The sequence below is a fragment of the Molothrus ater genome, chromosome 20 (genome assembly GCF_012460135.2).
Source record: "Molothrus ater isolate BHLD 08-10-18 breed brown headed cowbird chromosome 20, BPBGC_Mater_1.1, whole genome shotgun sequence".
Taxonomy (NCBI): Eukaryota; Metazoa; Chordata; class Aves; order Passeriformes; family Icteridae; genus Molothrus; species Molothrus ater.
Window position 1 is genome coordinate 1,799,847 of NC_050497.2, and position 26,360 is coordinate 1,826,206.

The 26,360-nt window shown below is 50.2% G+C and overlaps 1 protein-coding gene across 3 annotated transcripts in view; it reads left to right on the forward strand.

The window, feature by feature from the left end:
• The first annotated feature begins 737 nt into the window (after positions 1-737).
• LOC118693440 (discoidin domain-containing receptor 2-like) overlaps positions 738-26,360 on the forward strand; it is a 64,622-nt gene continuing 38,999 nt past the window's right edge. For 2 of the 3 annotated variants that reach the window (XM_054516954.1, XM_054516955.1), the window contains exon 1: positions 738-797. The gene's annotated coding sequence lies outside the window, so the exon portion shown is untranslated. Of the gene's footprint in view, positions 798-16,708; positions 16,790-26,360 lie in introns of those variants that run through there. The other variant, XM_036394023.2, reaches the window with a different exon arrangement.

Here is a 26,360-nt window from a genome sequence, read left to right on the forward strand (position 1 = left end):
CAGCCCAACTGTGCACCCAGCAGTACCAGTGTCCCCCTGCAGCACTAAACCACCTCACGCAGATCACACGGAGGCACCATGAGGCACAGGGGGACACGGCTCAGCCCTGAGGCACAGGGGATGCAGAGAGGCTGTGAGGCACATGGAGGGGGACATGGAGGAGCTGTGAGGCACATGAGAGGACAGTGAGGCACACGGGGGGGACAGTGAGGCACACGGGGGGACAGCCATCCCACAGGGTGCATGGGGGCGTGAGTGCACAGCCATGATGCACAGGGCACATGGAGGGACTGTGATGCACAAGGGGCACGGATGCACAGCCCCAGTTCTTGGGGGACCTGAAAGGACTGTGGGGCACAGGGGACACGGCTGCACAGCCCTGGAGCACAGGGACATGGAAGGACTCTGGGGCACAGGGGACCTGGATGCTCAGTCCTGCAGTACAGGGCACATGGGTGGCAGTGCTGGTAGCTCACAGTCCTGGCACTCGGGGGACATGGAAGAACTCTGATGCACAGGGGAGATGAAAGGACTCTGATGCACAAGGACACACACGGGTGCCCAGCCCGGCGCTCGGGGCACACGGAAGGGCTCCAAGGCCCAAGGCACCGGCGGGTGCCCGGCCCGGCCCCGCCGCGCTCCCGCCCCGCTGTCCCGTTGCCGTAGCGACGCCTCCCGGCGGCCCCGGCCCGGCGCGGCCGCTTTAAGAGCGCGGCGCCCGCGGCCGCCCCCGCCCGCCCGCCCGCCGGAAGGGGCCGCGAGCCCGCGCCGCCGCCGCCCGGCCTGCCCTGCCCCAGGTAAGCGCCGGGGCCGCCCCGCCCTGCCCGGCTCCCAGCGCGGCTCCCGGCCCGGCTCCCCGCGGGACGGAGCGGGGGCGGCGCGGCCGCTGCGGTCCCGCCGCGGTCGGAGCGCGGGGCCGCCCCCGGGGCGCCGCTCGCTGGAGCCCCGCGGCGCTCCTGGTGTGCCGAGGGTACCGCGGAGCCGCTGCGGGGCTCGGTGGGTGCCGGGGCGGTGCCCCCGCAGGGCCGGGAGGGGCCGGGCCGGGCTCCCCGGGTGCCCCGGGCTGTGGGCGGCCGCGCCGGGCTCGGTCCCCGCGGAGCCCCCGAAGCTGTGGGGGCGCTGCCCGAGACCGCGCGGGGCTCAGGCGGGGATGTGCCCGGGAGCCCCGCGAAGAAAAGCGAGAGCCGGGGCTTTGTTCGGCCTCTCCGCCCCGGCCGGGGGTTCCCGGCGGGGTGCGGGTCCCCCCGGCCCGCTGCGGCCCTTCCCGCCGGTGCTCTCGGGTCCCGCAGCCGGAGCCGCGCCCGGGCCGGTTCCGCTGCCCCGCCGGCGGTGCTGGGGCCGTGCGCGGTGCGATGGAACCGCGGTGCGGGCGGGTTTGTTCGGCTCGGGTCCCGCGATCTGCCTCTTCCTCACAACTTTGAGAGTTGGGCACTCGTGCTGCCTCATGGCTCGTTTGCCTGGGGTTTACTCCGTGTGAGAAAAAGAGCTTTCCATTTTTCTATTCCTTAAGCAGACCTCTGTGTGGAAACTTTGGTTTAAAAACTTTATTGTAGCCTTTTGTTGGTTTATGCTACTGCTTGTTCGTTGGTGTGTTTCCCCATCCATTTTTTTGTGTGGGATGTGCTGCTCCTTTGGCAGCCCTGCCTTCTAAATACTCTTTAATGGAGACGTAAGATGGGGAAAAGATAAAATATGAGAATTTGGGACTGTTTTGTGTCAGCTTCTCTAATTGAAATGTTGTAAGCCAAAGGGGAAAGAAAAGAAAAAGTGATCAAGTGGAGCTCAGGGCACTGTGCTTTGTTAGAGGCAGAGAGGAATACTTAAGAGGGAATGACTGAGATTTTGTTTCACTTTATTTCTCTTCTTTTGAGGCTGAAAGATAAACAAGCATTTTGAAATGCTTTGGTTTAAAATGCCGAGCTCTTCATTTTCTCTTCAGCTGACTCCATTAAAAAAAAAAATCTTTAAAAAAAAAAGTAGAAGCAGCTCTGCAGTTGCAGAGCCAGCAGCAGTGGTGTGTGTGGGCAGAGGCCTTGCTGCTCTTCCATCAGCCGTCCCTGCCTTGTCTCTGTGGACTATAAAATTAGAAAGGCTCCGATGTCCATTCAGTCTGATGTCTGGGTAATGTGGGCTGTGGAAATCAAGAGGAGCTCTCTGTGAATTAACTGCTGTGCTGCTCATGGCTTGCTCAGCCTGTGGGTTCTGGCCTCTGGTGTATAATTAGGAAAGTAATTGTATTTTAAGAAGCCCTAAATCTATTATCCAGGTGTGTGCTTGTCCCCTGGGCAGGTATCAGGTGGTGTGAGCTTTCTTTTGCTGCTGATTTCTATCCTTCTGATGGTCACAAGCTGCAGGCTGACCTTTACAGCATCTTAGAACCACTGAGTTTGAGTTGGAAAGGATCTTTGAAGCTCTTCTAGTCCAACCCTCCTGCAGTGAGTAGGAATATATTCAACAGTCCCAGGTTGCTCCAAGCCCCGTCCAGCCTGGCCTTGGACAATTCCAGGGGTGGGGCAGCCACAGCTTCTCTGGGCAACCAGGGCTTCCCCACCCTCATTTCAAAAAACCTGATTTCTCATATCTAGTGTACATTAGAAGCTTTACCCCATGTCCCACTTAACTTAAAAACTTCAAAACTTCCAAGAGCGAGACTTGAGGCTCCCTGTGCTTTCCTCCCCTGGAAATGGCCCAGGTCATCTCCTCCTTCCCCAGAGCTGTCTCCTTTCCTGTCCTAGGAGTTTTTGCCTTTCCAATTCCAGTCAGTGTCCAGGAAGGCTTTTATTTGCTGCATCTTTCCTGAATTTGCTTTATGTGCACACTGAGAAGCCCGGCCATGGAGAGCACAGGTCTGTGGTGAGGGATGGAGAGCCAAGAACAACTCCAACTGGCTGTAATTGAAAACTGTCAGCTCTGCAGCAAAGGAGGATGTTCAAAGCATGTGGCTCCTCGGATAACACCGAGTGGGGACTTGGATCTCCAGTTCTAAAGAAAGTCAGAATGCCCAAATCCTGGGGAGTTCTGTTGGGGAGCTCAAAGGTGAGATGTCATAGGGCTCTGGATGGATTTCCTTCAGAGGTGCTGCTTGGTGCTGTCCTTCTGCACCATCTGCTGTGGTTGCTGTTCTGGAGATGTCCTAAAGTGACTTAGAATATCCAAGCCATGGTGTCTTGGAGAAGTCTGCTTGTTCCAGCTGTCTTGCCCTTCCTTCCCTTCAGGGTGGCTGTTTCCTGGGGAGGTTGGGTGCAGTGGGGGTCTGTGCCCTGGGGCAGCCAGCAGAAGGTTTTTTGGGGCAGCCAGCAGAAGGTTTTTTGGGGCGGCCAGCAGAAGGTTTTTTGGGGCGGCCAGCCGAAGGTTTTTGGGGCAGCCAGCCGAAGGTTTTTTGGGGCGGCCAGCAGAAGGTTTTTGGGTGGCCAGCAGAAGGTTTTTGGGTCACAGGACAGCAGTGTGCCTGCCCAGGTGTCAGGTGTTTAAGGAAACTCCTGGCTGGGCTGAGGCAGCACAGGGCAGGTGGGGCATAGGGGAGAAGCCAGGAGGAGGTTGGAATTTGGGAGAGAGGCAGTTCTAAGAGGGAGCAAACGCTCACCATGGCAGTAAACAGCACAGAATAGCTGATTCTGCCCAGTGTGTGTGAACTTTGTGCAGCTCCTCCATGAGCTTGTGGGTGAAATTCCCTGTTTCATCCCCCAGTGTGCTGCCATCCTCCTGGGCTGTTGTATCTGCTGGTGTTTGCCAGACATTGCCTAAACTGCTCTTAAACTGCAGCTGTTTTTGCAGGTTCCCAGTTACTGCACAGTTGTTCTTACTGTGTTTATTTTAGTGGTTATAAACTGATTTTTAAAAAGGACTTGGAACTTGAGCTGGAAAGTCTCCTTTTTCTTCTTCTTTCATGATTTGGTTGAGGAGCTGCACCAGAGGAGCCAGCAGCTGAGCCCTTCAGTATTACCCCCCTCCCTTTATACTTTGGATTTTCTGAGCTGTGTTTTTCTAGGAATTGGGGGCAGTTGTCCTGTACCTTGATTTTAGTAGTGGACATCAGGTTGGGGTTGGGGTGAGGGGAATGTCTGCTCTTAATTTGGTAAAATTAGAAATTTGGCTGGGGAGTAAAAGGCTTGAAGGAGACTTTTTCCTCATAACATTTTGTTTAGCCTGAATGTTTGCAGTCAGAGCGATGCATTTCTTAAAGACACAGAAAGCATAAATTTTTTTCAAGGCAGTTATTTTAAATTGCTGTGAGCTTCACAGTGTCATTTGGAGCTAGAAGGTGCCACCATTGACCAAAAAAGTTGCAGCATCACTGTGATCCTGCATTGTCCAGGGCTAAATCCCTCACCCTGATTTGCACGGCAGCTTCAACAACTACAGGCTGAGGTGTTCCTAATTCTTATATAAAGTAAATTCTTTGCAGAAGTTACTTTATGTATATAAAGTAGCTTTTGTAAGGATGCAAAGTGAGGGAGAACCCAGTGTGATTAACTTTTCCCTCTGCTCTCATGTTAATAAATATGTGTTGCCTGATCTTTGTTGCCTTCTGCTTGTTTCAGAGCAGTTACTTCTGCAAGTGGAATTGAAAATAGGTGCTGCAAGTGGTGAATAATCATTTCACTTGGAATAATCCCCAGCTGCAAAGAGCCAGGGGCTCAGTGCTTCAGATCTCCTTTGTTAGACACAGGCTGGCTTTCCCCCCTTCCTCCTGTGTTCGTGCTGAACACTAAACAGTGATTTCTATGCAAGAATTTTAAGGAAAGTCTTTCAAAGCACTTGAATGACCAGCAAGGGGCAGCTGGGACAGGGTTGCCTGGGAGATGCTGCTGGGAGCAGCTGAGGCAGGGTGTGACAGCCTGGAAGGAAGTGAAGAAGGCAGGATGCTGCTCTGATCTTCCCTCCCTCCCTGCTGAGTGTGAGAGAGTGGTGGTCCTGCTTCTGGGAGCTCAGGGGATGCAAATGTGACCGAGTGTGTGAGCACAGGACTCATTCTGCTCACCACAGGGCCCTGGAGAGCCAAACTGGGAGTGCAGCTGGGAATCCGATGCTGTGCTTTGTCCTACACTCTGCAGTGCTGCTTCCTCAGGGCTTTCACTGGGCAGGAAAAGGTGTTGCCACCAGGGCATGTTGTAGCACAGGGAGCATGGAGGGCTCCTGCAGCATCTCCAGAAACTCTGGTAAAATTCTGTTACATCACTTTGAGCAATCTCAGGACAAAGCTGGCATTCCAGGGCGTTTATTGCTTGTTCCTTACTCCTCTGCAGAGCTCACACTGTACTGGTTATTCCTGTCGTCTGGTGAATGTCTTGGGTCCCTGTGAGGACTGTGATGAAATGCTGAAATACACATCCAGAAATTCAGAAGATATTCTGGTTTACACATTGAGATGATCACTGTTGCATGTTTAATGAATTGCTTTTCTGGATGCTGCTCAGCTTGCAGCTCTGAGTTTGTCCTTGCACTCTTTCAGTGCCTGCTTGAGATGAGTTTTGCTTGAAAATGTGAGTGTTTTCAGGCTGTGGACAATGCAAATAGGATGCTGCAGTTAGGTGTTGGCTAAGTGTCCTGTCTGGAGTTGTGTGGGAGGAGAAATGGTTTCTTGGTTGTCTGACCCCAATGGGGAGAAGAGCAGCTGGGGTTTAACAAAGTGGTTAAAATCATATAGGCCCCCAAATCCTCCAGAGGCTTCTCTCCTTTCCTAGAAGCTTCCTTTAACAAGCTGATTTCTCAGGCTGATTGCTTGCAGATGAGATCATGCAGTGTGTTTTGCAGGGAAAGAATCTGAACTTCGACTGGTGAGCCAGAAAGTTTTAACACGCGAGTCACATGCCCGGTGTCCTCATGGCACACACGGAGCCCCAGAGGCTGTGACAGGGCCAGCTCAGGGTGGCTTTGTGCTGCAACAGGAGCCTTCTGAGCACACAATACCCAGGGATGCTCCCAAGTGCTGGGGCTTGCTGCTTGGACAGCAACGGGAGATGATGGCAAGGAAGTATTTCATCTTTCCTGAGCTCTGTTTCTCTCTTTAGTGTGTGTGGGGTTGGGATAAGCCCAAGTGAGGGAAGGCTCTCATCTGCCTTAATTCCACAGACGTTTTGCTGCTGGCTTCAGCAAAGGAATTTATGTAGAATTGATGGTGTTTTTTCTGTTAATGCATGAGAACATTCTGAACAGGGAAGACTTGATGGTGGTGTTCTGCTGCAGAGGATCCCAGCAATCTCTGCTCTCACTCTCAGAAGGGATGCTGGTTTCCATTCCTCTTGATGGCAACTGGGCTACTCTTCCAAAATAATCACAGCCATCATTTGAGAGTATTGAAAGTTAAGCTAAGCTGTTCTGAGGTGGTGTTGGGTGGTGTTCCCAGCATAGGGAACTTTTGTTGCCAGTGGCTTTAAAGTACAACCTGTTCTCACAGGCAAGGTAGGAAGGTGCCTTTCTGATGCCAGTTCCTCTTTGTGCCTAAAATAATTTCTTGCCAATCACAAAGGCATTAATTATGCAAAAATGGATTGGGGGTGGGTGGAGTTTTTATTGGCTGCAGAAGTAGGAGCCAAAGAGCCACTTGATCCCAATCTCTTAAAAAAATTAACAATGGAGTCAGACTGGGAGGGGAAAGCTTCAAATCCCAAACTTTAAATCTATCAGCGTTTTATGCAACTTGAAGACAGGAATGCATAAGGCAAGATGTGTTAAAACCTCTTACTACTCCATAGCCATGTTGTGCCTGTAGTCTCCTCTCAGTCACTCCTGTGAGCTTTCTTTTTGAAACAAATAATTGAAAGTGGAATTTACAGATCAGCATAGGTTTCCTGGTATTTTTTTCCCTGTCGCTTAAGCATGTTTGTTCCATGGGAGTTTATCAGGAGCTTCTTCCACTGTTTAATTTCACACAGGTAGAAAGTCAAGCACGTGAAAGTGAAAAACTCCTGTATGTACATTATCAAACTTCATTTGGCTTACTTGAGAGTGTGTACTAATGCACGTACTACATACACTAAAGATATGCTTTCTATGAGGTATTATTTTATTCTTTAGCTAAAATAGTTGTGAACACAAGTTGCTTGGGTTCCATGCCCTTACTAGCTAATTGTCCCTTTTTTTGATGGAAAGGACTGGTAGAACAGTTGTTGCTCTGATGGATGGCAGTGAGGTTGTATATTTTTTGTAGCAGCTCAACCATTTCACCCTTCACTCTGCTCCTGGATGGGATCCTGCTGGGTCTGTCCTCCTGGAGCCTGGCTGATGGTCATCCCAGACCTGGCAGGGTACATGTGGGAGGTGATGATCTGTACTCTGAAAAGTGCTGCCTAAACCTTGTTTTGTCCATGAAGCTTCAAGTGTGGAGCTGTTAGAACCCCAGCCCACTCAGAGCTAATGCTTGCAGAATGCATGACCAAGGAATTAAACTGGGTGGAGTCATTCCAAAGTTTGGATTTGGGGCCTGTCTTCTCCTAATGCAGCAGCTTTGGGTGTTTGCTTGGAACTGCTCCCAGCATGGATGATGCTCTCCTGACCTGATGTGACTTTTCTTTCTTGATGTTTGGGTGCTCTGCCCAAATCTGTCTGCAGAGCTCTGCAGTGCAGAGCTGTGGTGAGCAATGAACCTGGAACAAGTCAGCTCCTGTCAGGAGATGGCACGGGGCTGATCAGCTCCTGTGTGCCCGGGGGAAGGGGGGAGGAGGGACAGACAAACACAGTAAACAGTTGTGTTTCTTCCCCAGGACTGTCCTGTGTCCCGAGGCTGCCAGCTGCAGTTTGGAGGCCAGAGGAATAGGGCGGGGTATTTTCTTCCAACCAGATGAATTCAGTGCTGTGAAAAGGAGGAATTAGTTCAGTTTCTCTGGGAATAGCATTTAAGGTGTTAAAATGTCCCACCCATCAGTAACGAAGAGCTGCTCAAGAACAAGCAAATACAGAGATGGAGCCTGCAGAGCACACTGCCTTTGCAGCTCTTATTTTCCCTTGAAGAATGAGAGTCTGGGCATGTTTTTGTTGCATTTATCATTTAGTTGTGGTGTCCCCCATTTGTGTTACCCTCCCATGGGGGAGGCTAAACTAGCGAAGTGTCAGGTTTTGTTGTCCATCTCAATTACTGTTATGTTATTTCACTTGTGCTTGTTTGTTTCTGCCTATCAAAAGGTAAAAAAAAATAATTAAATAATACTGTAGCAGAAATAGCTGGAGTATCAGTGTTCTCCAATAGGAAGATGTCAGCCTATGATGACTCCTTCCACTGAGCTCAGCCTGTTTCTGCTGCTCCTGACAAGCTGTCATCTCTTCGTGCTGGGTAATGTGATCTTCCAGGAATGTTTATCTTTCATTTCTGCATTTGTAGTGGAGATGAGCTGGGGGTGCTGGGAATGTGCCTCCAATGCCCTGTTGCTGTTTGTGCTGAGGTGCTGCCCCTGTGCTGCTGAGGGCAACAAATCAGACCAGCAGAGCTGCCATACAGAGCTCCCTCACTTTTCCCTGAGTGAAGGTCCCAATCCTGTGAATTCATCCTGTGGACTTTTTGTTTTTAAGTATTTTAAGTGTTTTGCATTTTTCTGGATTGTGATGGATATTACTCCAATAACTTCACAAAGTGTCCTTCTTCTTTCCATGGGTTTGATGCCTTCTGTCTGCATACTTGGCTAGCAGCAGTCTTATGTTTCTTTTATGTTCTGGGGCAACCTGGACAGGGCTTTTTACATTTAGAAAATGAGCTTTGCTGGCCAGTGTCATGTGTGGATACCATGGGTGGACATCTGGAAGGAGCAGCACTGATGGCAGTTCCTCTGCTGACCAGCAACCCTCTTTCATCTCAGTGCCAGCAGCTGCTTCCCCATCACCCTCCAGACTGCACCTCATGTAGACACTCTGCCTTCTTCCCAAGGACTGAACCCACCCATTAGTGTGGTTCAGTCTCTGCTACGGCATTTTTTGGCCTTCTCCCAGCACTGGAAGGACACCAAATAGCAGCAGTACTGTTGAGACCTCCCTAGAGTAAAGACTTATAGTGGGAAATGAATTTTCTAGTTGCTTCTAATGTCTTGAGAGCTATTGGCTGTCTGGCTTTTAATCTGTATTCTTGGATTATTGCAGACTATTATGTTTGAATGCATGGCTGAAGTTAAATTTCCCAAAAGGCCTCTCTTGTGGTGGGTGTTAATTGGTGCAAGGGCAGTGACGCAGTGTGCTGACCCTGTTTGAGACCCATGCAGTACATCAGGGCTCAGATCCTGGCACTCAGTACTCCTGCCAGGACAGAATTAGCCCTCATTGTGTCAGTGCTGACATCTCTGCTAACCAAGCTTTTAATATTATCTAGAAGGATTACTCCAGAGAAACTCGATGCAAGCCTTCCTTGCTGGCAGTAATTACTCTGCCTCTTCTCATTTGCTGCCACAGAATGATGGAAGCACTGGATGAAAGGGTATCTGGAGGGCTCTGGCCTGACCTCCTGCTTGAAGTGGGACTGTCTCCAGCATGTGAGTGATCAGCTCAGCCATGGCTTTGTCTGGCCAAGTCTTGAACATGTTGGGGATGGAGCAGGGTATCACACCAGATTAGCTTTTGTTTGCTTTTGCTTGGAAATTATACCTAGTGAACCACCTTGGAGAGTGGGTTATGCATTTAGGTTGGAATGACCTCATCCTGCAGGTTTGAAAACATTTGAGTGAGCTGTGGGAAATGTCCCAGTAGGGTTAATGTAATGTGTAATGGATCTGAATCCTGTTCTGTGCCAACATGGGGAACATGAGCAGACCCTCGTGCTGTTTCTGAGGAAAAGGCAGGGATGCTGTCAGGTGGTTTTCCTGTGTTTGCATGGGGAATTGCAGGTAGAGCACTGCCTGTAGGACATGTCCTGTTGCTGCAATGAGCTCATGGGTGTTTTCCCTATTGGAATTCTGTTTGTCAGGAGGCACAGGATGAGCACCCCTAAGCATCCCTTGCCCCAAGGCTGAGTGTGGGATCAATGCTGCCCACACTGAGACCACACATGCACAAGGCACACAGTTGCCTTTTATCCACCCTCCTCAGCCCCTTGCCATGGGAGGGACAGGATTTTCCCCAGAGTCTGCTGCATTTATTTCAGAAAAGCTCCCATGAGATGAGTGTGTGCACATCTGAGTTACCATCACGGTCCTGCATGTTAAAGGGAGCAGAACAGCTATCTACATCTGAGGAGCAACATGCCTTCCAACTGGGCACGAGCTTCTGGACACAGTGGGTGTCCAGGGATGGCACATAGGCCAGACCAGGCCTGCTGCTGTGGCTGGGCTGGGCTGGATTTCTTCAGACAGAACTGTGGATTGCAACACCCGTCGTGCTTGCTCGGGCCAGGAAGCCTTGCTTGGAAGGGAAATGGCTGAGGTGGAAAGAGCTGCTGAGGAGGTGGAAGCTTCCCTAGCCAAGGCCTCTTTGTTAGGCTCAGCTCTGGATCCCTGGGCTATGCATCCCCTTTTGCAACAGGAATTATATGAATGCTTCATGGGCACTGAAAAGGAGAGCTCCTGTGGTCTGGTCCTGATGTTGGCACTGCCATCTGCTCTGCAGATTTGTGTTGTGTTCCTGTTAGAGTGCAAACCAGTCCTTGTGTAGGATGAATCTGGTATTGTGAGTGAGCAGCAGTGTCCTTGGGTGGGTTACAAATCCTCCCTTGCTATGGGGCCCTTTGGTATCTTGCACATCTGAACTGCTCCTGTCTTTTGTTTCCATGCCAGAAAGGGCAGCCAGAAAGGCTGGGAGCATGGGCTTGTGCATGCTCTGGTTATTTGAAGATGAGGGTCCTTGCTGAGGAATCACAGACATGTGGGGATCACTGTTGTCAGCTGCTCTCCATGTGCTCACTCTGTCCAAAGTGCAGAGGTCAGGTTTGGGGTTGTGTGGCCAGAGGGTCCTGGAGCAGCAGCTGTAAAGGGCTGCAGGGGGTCAGTGACAGGCTGACGCTGGCTGGCAGCTCTTTTGTTACCACCAGTTTTTCCATGCACCACTTGTTTTTGCAGAGCTCTGTGTGCTGCAGGGGAGGAGCTGGAGTGGCATTGCTGCCATGAGCTGAGCCCTGCCCGTTCCATGGTTCAGTTGGGTTGGTGTCCCTTGCTGGAAAATCACATGGCTGGTGCTGCATCTCTCCCTTCCCTCGTGCTGTTCCTCCTTGATGAAGCTTACAGCCAGTGCTTATGGTTTGCTTTGGTTTTTCTGCTGTTGTTTTCCACGTGTCTGCAATAAAACCTCTGGTGAAGGACGTTGATTAGCTTTTCTCTTGAGCTGGATGTGGAATCACTACTCAGACATTGGCCTCCTCAGATCCCCATAGCTTGTAGTTTTGAGATGTGATATAACAACACAGATTTATCTGGGAAACTTCTGGGAGAGAGATGTGGGGAAGTATCACTGTAGGGGGGACAGCAGTCCCAGGACCTGTGTAGCTCTGCTTGTCCGAACACCCTACACCATGTCCCTGCTCCAAACTCCTGACAGGGATGATGGGCAGCAAGAGCTGCCTGCTCCTGTGGTGGGGAAGAACATGTGAAGGATAACACTCAGGATGTTAGATACTAGTGCTTCAAGAAGAAAGGCCAGCTTTGAAAGAGGCCATGCTGAATATACCAGCTGCTTCCAGGGATTAGGGGTCAAAACCCCAGAGCTTTTTTATGGGAGTTGAGCCCTTCCTTGCTGTGGCAGTGATCCTCATCTGCTGCAGGATGCCAGAGGGGTTTTGGCTCAACAAGCAGACAAGAGAAAGGCTGGAGATGTCCTGCTTGGGCTGGTCCTGGTGTCCAGGGATAGGGAGGGATGTCTGTTTGCACATAATGGTTTTCTCTGCCCCTTTCCCGTGGTTGCATCAGCGGTGATGGCCAGGGGGTGTTTACAAGTGCTGAGCATTGCTCTGTGCCAGCAGCTCTGTGCTCTGGGTGACGTGTGCTCTGGGCCTTTGTCACTGCAGCAACTGAGGCTGAGCTGAGCTCACTGTCCTGCTTCTGACCTGGGCTTACCCCTCCTCACCCTCACCTTTGGGGCAGCCCATGATGGGGACCCTGTTGTTTAAACAGGGCAAATGGGAGGCTGCTCCTGTTTGGAGCTTTCCTGGTAATGTTAAAGCTCTGAGAGAGATTTTTGGAGCTGGGGAAGAGTTGTTATTCCTCTGTTGCCACCTCCCCAGCCCTTCTGGCTCCTGGGAGAGGGAGCTGTGGTGGCATGAGGCCTCTGCTTCTGAGTCCCAGCAGGACAGGGCTTTGCTGAGCAGCTGCCTGTGTGCCCAGAGAGAGAGAGCTTGGCACAGCTGCAGAACTTCATCAGCTGAGGACATGACAAGGTATCTGTCCCATGGCTGGGCCAGAGGTTGTCCTGGTGATTTGGGAAGTGACTGAGAGGTAAAGAAGTTCTGCTCTGGTACTTGCCCTCTTGAGGACCCTGATCATCTCCCTTCAGAGCAAGAAATCTCCCTTGGCATGGGGTGGGTGGAATGTGGTGGAAGGTAAGTGCTCCCCTTGGAGCCCTTGTTTTGCACCCCTTGGGAAGGGTGTGTCCCACATCAGGTGTCTGTAATGTCACCACATGCTCTGTCTTGTCAGCTCTGAGCCTCCTGGTACCCTGCAGAGCAGCTCTAGTCAGCACCTGGTGTGTGGAGGTGGTTTGTCAGTATTTCTTGGAAGATGTCATATCTCAAACTTGCCCTCCTCATCATGCCAAGCTCTGCCCCACTTCTCTCTTTCCCAGGTTTATGGCTGGAAGTGGGTTTCTTTGCAGTGGGAGGATGATTCCAGCAGAGCTGGGCTGAGCAGATGTTTCATGGGGTAGTGGGAGTGAACACACTCACTCTGGGTAAAGACAGGACAGGGCTGCAGGGTGTAAACAGAGCACTTTCACAGCAGGCTTCTGTGTTCCATCAAAAGTTCCTGGAAAGGTGAAGGCAGGAGTTGGCTTTCACCACCTCTCACTGAAAGAATAAAAACCTTTAACACTGTGCAGGTCCAGCCTCCGTAGTGGGGCTGTCCTGTGTTCCTCAGCTGTGTCTGTGTTTAGCCCAAGGCCACTTGGGTGCTGTCCTGGTCCTGTGTGACAGGAGCTGTTGGTGCTCACAGCATCACCAGCTCCTGCTGGAGCCCTCCTGGGATAAGGCAGGTGCAGGTCCTGCCACAGCTGGGCTGGGTGGGAGGCAGGAAGTGTAAGGCCCATGGAGCAGAGCCCCTGGGCAGGGACAGGAGGTTTTGTGGACCTGTTGTGCTGCTGCTGCAGGGGAGACCTGCCAGAAGAAGCTCTTGGGTGCTGTTTGATGTTCCTTATTCTTGCTTGGATGTGTGTTCCCATATCACTGTTGGTATCTGGGAAGTTGTCTGGTGCAGGTCTCCTGTGCATTTCCACAGTGGGATTTTGTCACTTTTCCTCTGCAGGAGCCTTGTGCTGGGAGCAGAGGAGGGATAGGGATCTCCTCAGGTGTTCAAGGCCATCAGTGTGGCTTGAGCTCTTGGTGTAGCTGCCTTCACCTCAGTGTTAACATAATTACAGGTGGTGGTCACTCATTTCTCCCAGTGCCACCTGACTGGGGGTGGCTGGGGGTCAGCAAAAGGCAACTTCCCCATCCCAATGTGATCAGCTCACCAGTTCATCACCCAAAAATTCCTAATTCCTGCTTTGCTGCTCAGCATAGCGGGTTATTTTTAAGCACTGGGAGGAAAAAAAAAAAAAGGAGGCCCTTTCAAGTCATTATTTCATGTTTTGTCAATTCACCTCTTATCTCTTGGAATGTGTTTGGAATACTTCTGGGATTTACATTATCATATAGATGCCTTAAACCCAACAAATTTGGCCTGCATTGGGATAAACAAGCTTTTGTGTCTAAATTTGTATGTGGAATTTAGTATGTGCTAATGGGTCTTCATCTGTTAATTGGATGGATCTTTTCCAAGGCCAAACAGAATCTGTTGGAGAAACAATCACGATGCCAGCTCTGGCCTGAGCTGAGTCCTGCTCCTTTCTGCTCCCTCACTGTTCAGGAACCTGCTTGTGCTGAGGAAAGCTGTCCTGTGCACAACCAAAACAGGGTCTGCTGATGTTATTCCTGGTCCTTTGAGAAGATGACTTAGTGGTCACATGTGCTGCTATGAGGTCGTTAGGAAGTCTCTCAAATACCCAATTTGAGAAGCAATGATGCTATTGCAGAAATATGCTCCCTCTGCGATGTGAGATGCAAAACTCTCCCAAGCACTTGAGTTTGCAATAGCTCTGAGTGGGATCTGTTATTGTGCATATTTGGGCTCATTCCAGTAAAAAAAAAGACTGTTTTCTGCTTTGCTTTATCCCTCGATTGATTAGTGGATGTGTACTGTGGGATCAAGTTACATCTCAGAGGGCATCCAGCAGAGAGCCTTTTTCTGTGCTGAACTGCTCAAGTGAGTCTGACTGCAAGCTCAGCAGTTTTCCAGCAGTGTTTTGTGCCTCCACAGCAATGTCCTTCCCCTGGGAAAGGAGCTCCTCAGATCTGTTTGTGAGTTGAGCCGTTGCTCTTCCCAGCACCACGGGAAATTGGGAGCTTTTTCTAAGCCCTTGATGTTTGTGTGATATGCATCTGCTTTGATGCTTTTATTGATGCCACTCCTGGACTCCCTGTTTCTGGATGTCCAGCATTTCCTGCTGCCACAATCTGCCCTGTGTCCTGCAAAGGGAATTGTTTGGTCCCAGTTTACCCCAGGGGCCTGTATCCAGCTTGGTTCCCATGTCCCACTGTGTCCTCAGGGCAGCCATCCTTGTTTTGGGAGGAGAGTGCCTTGGAGGGCATTATCAGAATGAGTAACACCCCTTTGGAGCAGGCAGAAAGGGATCTGATATCTTCCCACATGCACCCTACTGCTGCTCATGTCCCAGCCATCCAGGAGCCTTAGGGACTGTCCCATCCCTCTGTGCTAATTAACTCACTGATGCATGGAAAAATTACCACGGGGGAAAAGGAAAAGAGTTTTCTGTTCTCAGACCAGAGGTGGGTTGTGTGGTTGGGATGAGCTAGGGAGGAAAATGGGAGCAAGGTGGCACCTGACTGCATCTTCCAGTTGGGACTTAGTGTGGGCACAGTTGTGCTTCATGTCTGCTTCCTTTCTTGCTTTGGGATACCCAAAATACCTGCTGCTCTGTTGAGGTCCTTTCTTGCTTTGGGATACCCAAAATACCTGCTGCTCTGTTGAGGTCCTTTCTTGCTTTGGGATACCCAAAATACCTGCTGCTCTGTTGAGGTCCTTTCTTGCTTTGGGATACCCAAAATACCTGCTGCTCTGTTGAGGTCCTTTCTTGCTTTGGGATACCCAAATACCTGCTGCTCTGTTGAGGCTTTGCTGGGGTTCCTGCTGGAAGCTGACGTAGCCTGTGGGGTTCTGCAGGATGGCTGCTGTCCCCTCTTCACCCTCCTGCTGTGGAGACCCTGTGAGTGCTGTGCAATTCTGGCATCACTTCCCAGCCCTGCCCTGCTGGCCCTGGGAGGAGTCCTACCCCTGCCAGGTGTGAGAGAGAGACATTGCAGCCCTTCCCTTGCTGAGCAGCTCCCTCTCAGCAGGCAGGCTGGCACCTGCATTTCCCAGCTGGCAGGGTCAGCACATTCCTGCTGCTCTCTGCTCTCCTGTGCTGCTGTGCTTCCTGCTGGGGTTGTACCCAGTTACCTCAGAGGTTCCTCTCAAGCCCCAGTGCCCTTCTCAGCCATGTCAGCGTGTCCCCATCCTGCTTTGCCCCCATGGCTCTCCAGTGGCCAGGGCAGTGCCCATGTGGGCAGGGATGGCTGGGGGTGGAAGGGCTGTGCAGCCCAGGAGCAGCTCTGTAGCAGCTCTGTAGCAGCCCCTGTGCTGGGTTTGGGTGGTCTCACAGGGACCTGCTGACCCTGTTTCCAGCTGCAGTCCTGCTTGTCCTGTCACCACAGAACCACCTGCTCATGACAATCCCACTGTCACCCTTAGTAATTATCTCCCCTGAAATGCCACAGCCTGGTTTGAGTTCTTTATTTTCCATAATTTTCTGTATTTTTAGAGAGGGGGTACTGAATGTGATGTGGTGTTCTCAGACAGCTCCATTGGTGACCTCCACTGCTGTGGGGCCCTGACCTGAGGACAGCAATGGGGTGAGCAGTTGTGATGAGCACAGACAGCCCTGGTGTCACAGCTGGGCTCTCCCTCTTCCAGGAAAGGCTTTGGAAGCAGAAGTCTGAGAAGTGCCTGGGGTTATAATAATTCTGTTGGCTGGACTTGCTAATAAATGACTAGTTCTGTCTCTTTTTACCTTTCCTCATGGATGGCACAGGATGAGGATGAGCAGTGCTGATGTTCCTGCTGGGATCCTCCTGCCCAGCACGGGCAGCTGTGCTCGACCAGAAGGTGCAGGCTGGCTCTGCCCCTGGGACTACACGGGCCCTGCTTCCTGAGCAGGAGAGCTGCTTTATGTTGTGGTTTTACTAAATGAATTCAAAGCTTGGCCTTCCTCCAGGCAAAGTCTGGGCCAGGTGCCAGCGGAGCAGCCCCCAGGGAGAGCACTGGAGCAAGGAGGGGCCAACAGCAGGGAAGAGCAGAGGAATCCAAGAAGGCAGATTTGCCTAGAAAACAGCTCTGTTTCCATCTGCTGGGTCAGGAGTTGCTATAGGAACTGGGATGACAGAGGCAGGGCCATCTCCTGGGCCTGTCTGTGTGTGCAGAGGGAGGGAGGAGGGAGGAGTCACTCAAGTTTGAACATATCATGTGTGTGCTGGTGGAAAGTTGCAAGGAATGTCGAAACTACAGCCTGGCTCAACCTGTGGAGCTCCAAAGAGGCATAGCAGTTGTTCCCTGTGCTCAGCAGGCCCTGGCAGAGGCAGGTAGGGTCCTTGCAGCTTAACCTGGCTCTCAGCTTGGTGTCAGCTCTCTCCCTTCTCTCCCCTCCTGTTTCTGTCCTTGGATAAAGCCTTTGGAGGCTTGCTGGGAGCGGTGGAGGGGGTTTGTGCTGGGAGGTGAAGGCTTTTCTGCCTGGGAGGGAGAGGGGGTGGCTCTTTGCAGCCTGTTTTCCCTCCCACAGCTCCGGGAGGGTTCCCAAATCGTGGCCATTCCCTCAGGGTTGTGCCTGGGCACCCCTGGGGCATGCAGGGTGTTCTGTGGGCACAAAGCTGCTGCTGGCTGGGTTCTGGGCACCAGTGGGCTCTAGGGGGATTCCCAAATCGTGGCCATTCCCTCAGGGATGTGCCTGGGCACCCCAGGGCACACAGGCTGTTCTGTAGGCACAAAGCTGCTGCTGGCTGGGTTCTGGGCAGCATTTCTGGGGCTCTGTGGGGGTTCCCAAATCGTGGCCATTCCCTCAGGGATGTGCCTGGGCACCCCAGGGTACGCAGGCTGTTCTGTGGGCACAAGGGTGCTGCTGGCTGGGTTCTGGGCAGCATTTCTGGGGCTCTGGGGGGTGTGGGCAGTGTTCCAGCTCTGAGGGGTGCCAGGGCTGAGGCTGGGACAGATGTGCAAAGCTGGAGCTGGCAGCGAGGTCTTGTGGGAAAGTGAGGGAACGTGTTCCTGTGCCCTGAGCCCAGCAGCTCCTGTTCTGTGGGGGAGCACTGCTGTGTTCTCACCTCTTCTCCCACAGAGAGGCAGACCCTGTCCCCTCCTGAAGCACCTACTGCAGTTTTGGTCACTGTTAAACTTTCTCAGGCTCCCATTTACCCTGAAACACAGGAGTATGAATATGCAGGGAGGTGCTCCTGAGAATCCTCATTGTTAGGGTTAGCCATAGGGCTCTCTGGTAGCAGCCCCTCCAGATAAAATCTTATTTATTTCCTCAGTAAACCCATTTCTTCAGGCGCTGAGAACTGTCCAAAATAGTTGTGTTTCCACTTAGAGTGTTCAGGGTTGCTCACTGCTCCACAGGTATTTCTTTAATAGGTTTGGCTGAAATTTCATCTGCTCTTTTTGTGTCACAGAGGATAGTCTCTTAAAAAAAAAAAAGGTGGGTACTGTTGTTTCTCTTTTTGAGAAGCTGCACAATAAGCTGCTGAAAACTGAAATGTGATCTCTATCCAGAGAGGCAGAGCTTGCCAAACTGGCTGGGATCACAGCCCACCTACTCAGGCACCCATCTTATCACAGGCCCAGGAAAGCCCCAGAGCCTGAGTGCAGCCAGCTGTGGAATAACCTGCCCGTGCTGGAGATAACCCCTGCTCACATCACTTACTGCTTTGCTTATGCCTGGCTAGAGCAAAACTTATCTCCAGTGTGCTCTCTTTCACTCTGTTAATGGAATTGCAGATGTTCTTATTATGGAGATCTACTTCCAATATTTTATTGAATTACTCCCACATTGCTCTGTGGCAATATGTCCCAGAGGCTCAATGCACATGGTATGCTGTGGAATTTCATTTCCTCTGTTTTAATTTGTTGTTTTTTAATTTCAGTTCATTTTCAATATGGAAAAGAGGTAAATGGGGACCTTTTCTTTTGGTTTAGGCATCATTGTTTTACAAATTTCTTTTTTCCCTTCTCATCTCTCCTGTTTCTCTTGCCTTTACCTCAAACAATACCATGATTTTCCTACTGCTACCTGCCTTATGCATAATTGCTAAATCTTATTACATCTCTGTGGGCTTCTGTTTTTTGTTGTCTCGAGAAAATTTAATCAGAATTGGTCATTCTGCCTTGCCAAAGCTGTGAAATGCTGCTCAAGATTTTTTTCTGTGTTCTTGGCTTGTCCTTTGTTTATAAGCAGAACATTTGCTTTGGTTGCTTGAAATACATTGTGGTAAGCAAAGATCTTCTCTGAACTGTCTCTAATCATGGCAGATATTTTGCTGGAATGTTTAATTAATGGTACCTTCATCTCTGTGCATGGGAAGTTAAATTTTATCTTGCAGAGCTGTACCAGTAAATAGCAAACCCAGTGCAACATGGTTGGAGCTGCCTGGAAATCCTCCCTGGAGTCTCCAGGCTTGGTGCTGTGTTTCAGGTGATGTGTGAGTGTTGCCACTCACTGCTCCCATCTCTGCCAGGCACTTCATAAATTAAACTTTAAAACCACTTTGGGTCGTAAACAAAGCTTGCTGAAGCCAAATGCAACAGCTGTGTGTACCCAGACAGGGCTGCCTTGGCTGGAGTTGTGCTCAGCCTCTGGAGGAATGGTACCCACTGAGGTCACAGCCAGAATTGTCCCCTCTGGCTGCTGGGGTGCTGTGGGGGGCCTGGAGCACTTCCCACTCACTGCATTTTGGTATTTGGAGTTATTGCAGTCTGTGGAATGCAGTGAGGGCTGGTAAGTTATGCTTCTTTCTGATATTGGGAAAGCTTCTTCAAGCCTGGTATCTTCCTGTGGCTGTAGGGCATGGCTCTCCATTTTTATTAACATTTTTTGGTGCCACTGGAGCAAAGCCCACAGTGCTCCTCAGGCAAAGGGCAGGGGCTTTTTGCCAGCTACAGGTGCTCTGAGTTTTGTTTTTACACATATGAAGAGAAATTGCAAAACTCATAAAATGTAGCTTTTGATAATATCATCAACATTTGTGGTGGTGTGAGGGAGACTGGAAGGGCAGCTCAATTAGTAGATGTTCCAAAATCCTGTTTCTGGTTTGATTTTCATTGAACTGTCTCAGAATTTGGCTTCTACCCTTGCAAAAATCAGCAGTTCTCAGGTACTATGTGCAGCTCTGTGCAAGGGTTTGCTTCTCTTCTGGTTTTGCAAAGAGCTTCCCCCAGTAATCGTGTTTTAGCTTTTAAATAGGCTCAACTGTGAGCAATTTGCAAAACAAAGGTTGTAGATAAGGGCCTGTTACTGGTATTTTTGAAGGTAGGCAGTTGATAAGGAAAGCTAAAGATGACTGAAAAAGCACAGCAAATATATCATGGTGCAGTGAGAAATATTTTAATATCTGTAAAACAAAATAAATTTCATCAGTGGTGCTTATATTGTCGGGAAAGGTTAAACCCAACTGACTGCTGATAACAATGCAGAGAAGTGAAACATTTCTTTTCCATTTTTGTGGAGAAGCAGGATGATGTTCTCTCAGAATACCTCCCATTGCACTGGTAACCAGGGAGGGTGTTAAACCCAAGATAACATTTCAGAGTATTTTGAAACTTGAGCAACACTGGAACCTGTTTGTTTAAAACAAATTGCCAAAGCAGCTTTCTGAATCCTGGCTGCCAATTTGTAATAAATCTGGGAAGACCAAAGGAGTTCCAGAAGTTTGGGAAAACAAATGTTGTAGCAGTGTTTTAAGATGGAGAAGGGAGCAGGTAACCAGCGGGCAGTGCAGACCAACCTCTGCCACGCTGAAGAAGGAGCATGCTCAGCAATCCTTGTGCTCTGATGGAAAGCAGATCATGTCCAAAAAAAAAAAAAAAAACCACCTCAAATTGTGGGTTTAATGAGATTCTTGCACTGGTTGCCAAGAGTAGCTGCATTGGCACCATAAACCTGGATCCTGAGGGATGCAACCCTGCTGTGGAGCAGAGGCTGCTGCTCTCAGGAGGCAGAGGAGCTTTGCTTTGGGAGCAGGACTGTGTTGGATCCCCTGGGCAGGAACTGATCCCTGGCATGTCCTTCCTGCTTTCCTGCTTGCCTCAGCACTGCTGGTGGGCTCTGAGCTGAGAAACACCCACTGGGCATCGTGGGGGGCTCTGATCCTCATCCCAGCCCTGCCCTGTGCCAGGGTGGCAGAGCCTCAGTGTCCCTGTTGCTGGTCAGTGCTGTGTTCAATGAGCTGATTTAGAAAGTGCCACCTGATACCCCTCAAAAATAGTCACCAGTGGGAATGTGATCCCTGCACTCTGTAAGCAGAGGGTGAGGAGCTGTGCTCTGACACCAGTGTGGGACAAACTCAGCTACTCCCTGGTTTCCCTGTGAACAAGCCAGTGGGAGTCAGGGCAAAATCTGCCTGGAAGGAGCCTTTGTCTCACCAGGGAGAAGCTTGGGAGAAACTATTAAGTAAATTAATACTGAATCTTGGTTCCCTGAGCAAGCTGGTGGAGTCAGGGGGGTTCAGCTGGGACAAGAGGCAGCTCTGGAATACCCAGGAGCAGATTATCAAGGAGTGCACAGCAGGAGGATTGACAGTGGTTGTCAATGAAATAACAGGAGTTTCTGCTTTGGGATAAAGAGGGATAAAGTTTTCCTTCTTCAGACAGCTGAGCAGTGGGGAGGTTGTCCAGAGAGGTGGGGGGAGCCTCCATCCTTGGGGGATTTTAAGACACAGCTGGACAAAGCCCCATGCAGGCTGCTCTGAAATTGGTGCTAACCCTGCGTGGAGTAGGAGCTGGGATTAGATGCTCTCTTGGGGAATCTCCTCCAGCCCAAATAATTCTGCAGCTCAGCAACCTGATCTCCTTCTGAGTGCAAGTTAGAGCACAGTTAAGTAAAAGGTTATGGTGGAGCCCCCTGAGAACAGGGAGGGAGGAAGGTGGTTTAGATTGAGTGCTCTTAATACCCCATCTGTCATCTCTGTGGTTAACATGTCCTGGGGATGGTTGCTATGTGAGACTTTGCAGTGGAAGATTGCAGGTCTTGAGAGAACTATTGCTGACTTTTAGTTGATGTATTTTAAGGATTGATAAAAAAAAAGAAAAAAGCTGGAGAGAGATGCCAGTGTTCAGGAACATTGAAAAATGTCATTGTGCTGAGTGCTCTTTGGGCCTGTCAGGGTGGGAAGGAAGCTCTGGAAAGGGACAGTAAGGGCCACTGCTGCTTGGGCAGGGACAAGGGAGGTACTTGGAACTGCTGGATTGTGCCCAGTCTTGTTCTCCTGCCACTTCTGTGCTACAGAAACAGTGGCACTGGAGCTGGGAACTGGAGCCTCTGCAGTTGAGGGGATGTGTATTTTGGAGGGGGTGCTGGAGGCTCCCCTGCCTCTGCTGCTGGCTGGGGGCTCCTGGGGAATGGCCCTGTCCTGAGCAGGGCCCTGGCAGGTCTGGCTGGGTCATGGGAAGCACTTCCAGGTTCCTTGGTTGAGATGAGCACAGAGTTCCTGTGCCCTGGCTTGGGGGGAAAGCTTTGGTTTTTGGTTTAGCTGAGCTAAAACCCACCTTGTGGTGCAGTGAATTTTCATTTCCTTATCTTTGGCTTTATCTTTCTAATGGTTTCTAATTTTGACCTTGTTACTTGGATGGATTAAATTACATTTAATGCACGTTCATTTATCCCCAAGTCTGGTTTTGTGACAGAAGTGCTCTGGGCAGTTTCACAAACTGAGGACACCCCACTCCTGTAGGACTGGCTGACAGGCAGTGGGAAAAAGCTGGAGGATTTACTGGCCTTGTGCAGAACCAGCAGCATCTCTCTGGGCTGTGGGTGAGGCACTGCCTCATGGCAATCCATGGGCTCTTCCCCGTGTCACATGCTGTGGTGTGGGTGACTGAAATGCTGTTTTTCTCCTAAAATCCAGCAGGAGTGAGGTGTCACTTTCTTCATAACCCCATTAAGATGTTTGGCTACAACGTGGGAAACAAGGCTCAGACCATCCTCAGCCTCAGGGCAGGCCTGTCTCCACCTCTCCAGAGGGTGTCCATGAAGTACACCCAGTCCTTGGTGTTCCCATTCCTCTGCCACTGCCTCAGACTCAGCTCTGTGGTGTCCCTGTCCCACCCCAAGTGCCACTCCTGAATGTTGTCCTTTTGATCCCACATTTGTGTCTCTTGTGACAGGTCTCCCAATGCCTCCTCAAAGATGATGCTGGAGCCTATTCCTGTCTCAATTTCCCTGTTCTGTGGCTTACTTCTCACATGTATTTTGATTAACCCAACCCTTTCTCCTAAAATCTGTTTGCTTTTATCTGTCCTGCTCTGGACATGACTTAGAGTTGTCACTATTTCTGCCCAATGTCCCCCACCATGTTCCAAACATTGCAATGGGTTTTTCCTCTTTCTGACCATCTCTTGGTGCCTAAATCCCAAATCTCCTGTTGCAGCCTTGCACTTCATGCCAGGATCTTGCTGGCCCTGCCCAGCTCCCCTGTTATTCTGACACAATGAATTCTGGTGTCACTGTTGGCACTTGGTTTGTCCAGGTGCCATCCACGTGTCACATAGAGACCTCTCCACTGCTGCCTGGCTGATTGAACCCAGAGAGGGAGACGCCACTCTGAGCTCACCTGAGGGGAAATTTGTTGCCCTATTTTCACAGGGCTCCTGCACAAGCAGCATGGCTTGGTCCATCCTTCACCCTGCAGCAGCTCTGCTGGAGGGGGTGGCCATGTTCTCTGGCCAGCAGCCCTGCTCTGTTTTGTCAGTCTTGTGCCAGCATTTGAATTGTAAACTAAGCAGAACATTTTAAAAAGTGATCAGAATTCTTTCTGCTAAGCGTTTTCATTACCAAATTCTGTTTGGTCCAAACCAGAGCTGCATGTGCTCCTGGGGAAGGCTGCTGGGGCTGAGGTCTCTCAGATTAACTCTGAGGCAAAGAGAAATGCTCTACCATTGTTTTGGAGCCAGAAAACTGGAAATTGCATTTCCCAGCCTCTTATTTCTTCAAGCATCAGATATTGCCCTGATTACTGGCTTTGCTTCTTCCCCATGGAATTCCTTGAGGAATGCTAGGAGATGCCATCCACTCCTCCTGCTTGTTCCTGGACCTCTTCTGAGGATGCTTTGATTCAGGATAGCCTCTCCTGCTGTACACAGAGCTCTGTGTGTGATACTCTCTGTGTCTTGTGGAGTTTCTTGGTGTGGCTCTGGGCATCTGGAGTGGGATTCCTGCAGCAAACCCTCAGCTCCCACTCCGGGATAATGATCTGCAAAGGAACCAGTTAAAACAAATGCCTGTTTCAGTTGGGATCTAGAGAGGCTTGCAAACATGCCAGACCTCTGTAATGGATCTCTGGAGGGAGAACAGGGCCTGGAGGAGCTCCAAGTCCCACCTTCCTCATGCACATCACTGAAGAACAGCTCCCTCCTGTGCTCGCTGAGCCTTTGCTGTGCCCTGGGTCACAGCCAGCTGCTCCTCTGTGGAGGCATGGACTGGCTTTTCAGGCATGCTAGCTGCTGGGTTTATTGGGGAAAAGTGCCCTCTTTTGCATTTCTTGGTGAGTTTTTCAACAAGTAGATTTTTTTTTCCATTCTCCCAATGATTGTAACAGGATTTTATTCTCCTGCAGCCAGCTGTTAGCAATTAGCAACTTGATCCAGTCGGGCCTGGGAACAGAGTTTAACACTTTCTTGCCTCTCAGAGGATGTTGCTAATCCTGTTTTTACTGGTTTCAGGCTTGTGCTGTAGTTTTGGCACTTGGTGTGTATGTGTGGGCAGGGTGGGAAGATAGGCATGAGTACAGCAAAGGACTAATGGAGCTGAAAGGAAAGTATTGAGCCATTTACACAGGAAAAGTCCTTAGTAAGATGATTCCCAAGCAGACTGTACAGAGGGTTGTATTTAGTAATAATGCCAGTGTGCCCTAGCTCTGGGAAGTGTGCAACTGGGGTATCCAATCTATTCCTGGATGAGATTGAGACTCAGCACCAAAAAACATCAGTAATTCTTCAAACAGTGATTTCTGCAGCTGGAGCTCCTGAGTGGGGCTGAACTTCCTTCAAAATGTTTCACCTTCTGGAGGGTGAAAACCACTCTTGCTGCCCCTGCTTGGCACTGCAGCAGCTGTGAGAGAGCTGAGAAATGGCAATGTTTGCTCCCTGTGTCCATCACCTCTCCCAGGACTCACTGACAGGCACTTTGGTGATCCAGCACTGGGAACCAAATGTGGTGGGAAAAACAAATCCAGCAGAGCCTGAACCAGCTGCTGAGGTGCCTGGGCTGGGCTGTACTGCTGGAAATGTTCACCTCTGCCACACACAGAGGTGAGAATTCATGGTACCAAACTGGGGAAAACAGGACTAGTCCAGACCAGCCTTTTCTTCTGTCAGCAATGGAGACACATCCAGAGAGGATTCATCCTGCTTGTCTTGGACACCCTTTAGGCAAGGGCCCAATTCAAAGCCAGCTTTTGTAGGCACAGAGCTGCTGACAGGTGAGCTCTGGATCAGCTCTGGAGCTTTCCTTTCCTCTCCTGGAGGCCAGACTGGCCTCTATGGCTGCATATTCCAATTCTGGCTTGCAGTTCCCCCAAGCCATGCTATTTCTGTGGGCCTGCTGAGGTCCATGTGCCCATCAAGTCCTGAGAAGCCCCTGGTTCTCAGGTGGCACCTACACCTGTCAGTGCCCCCCAGTTTGTACCTTTTCTCCAGTGCTGGCTGGGTGGCAGGAGCTGAAATGGTGCTTGGGCATTGCTGTGTCACTTCCCTTGTCCCCACACCTCATTCCTTCCTTCCTTCCTGATATTTTACATCCTTATTTAACCACCTGAATGTGGTGATGATGAGACTGGCTCTGTGGCAGTACAAAAGGTGTCATAAAACAAATGGGCACTTAGCTTATGGTGCTTGTTCAGATGAGATAATGGAGATGTTTGTGGTGTATTTATTCAGTTGCTGTGACACTGGTGTTGTCATTTTGATAGGACAGGGTACAGCACAGCTATTGTTATCAAAGGAAAGCGCTCATGTTAAGTGTCAAGGTGAGCCCCAGCTGGGCTGTGAGGGCTGTGCTGATGCAGAGGGTGGAAGATGCCCTGCTCTTGATCCTTCTTTGCTGGGCTTTTGGACCAGATGGGAAATGGAGGCATTTGAACATTTACTGCTGTGTGGGGCTGCTTTCATTTCTTTGTTGTTCCAGCAGTGGGGCTTGGGCCCTCAGCCTAACCACAGTCCCTGTTTCAGTGCTGTCCAGGCATCCTTCCCCTTATTCCTGGACAGGTTGGAGAGAAATCCCTGTGTGCTTTGGTGGAGCTCACACAGTTTGCCAGGCTCTGTAGGGAGGATGGGGGTGTGCAGTCTGTGTGTGGTGTCATTGGCCATTTAAGGGCTCCTTGTTGGGAAATTCTAAATGCAGCTGAGAAGTCACCTGGGACACATCTCCAGGCTGCTCTTCTCCTTCCAGGGCCTCCTCAACAAGCTGCAGCTCTGGTCAGTGGCTGTGGGAAATGAATTTGTAGAAAATTCTTAAAACCTGATAGAAAGTTTACATAGTATGTAGACTTTGAGATAAGAAATATTAATATAAAAATACTATAGACTAAGATACTGTTGAGAGAGAAATGGAACTAGAAACAAGTTTCAAAGGGTGGCTTTGTAAATAAGACTAGATACTTTAGAGAAATAGAATTATGAAAGATGTTGTAGGACTCACTAGTAGGGGTAATTTTAGATGGTTGGTTTTAAGGTATTTATAGCATAGTGTGATTAAAACTGATAGGTTAAGAAATGTTTATTATATACTATAATTACAAAATAATTAACTTCTGATTGTTATAGCGTGACTTATAACATCTGTATTGTATCACCCTTCACATGAGACTAAAAACAGAATAAAAGTTTTTAAAACACCTCTCAGTTGCCCCATCTCTAGGTCAAAAAAACCCTTAATCCAGCAAGTGGCTGGTG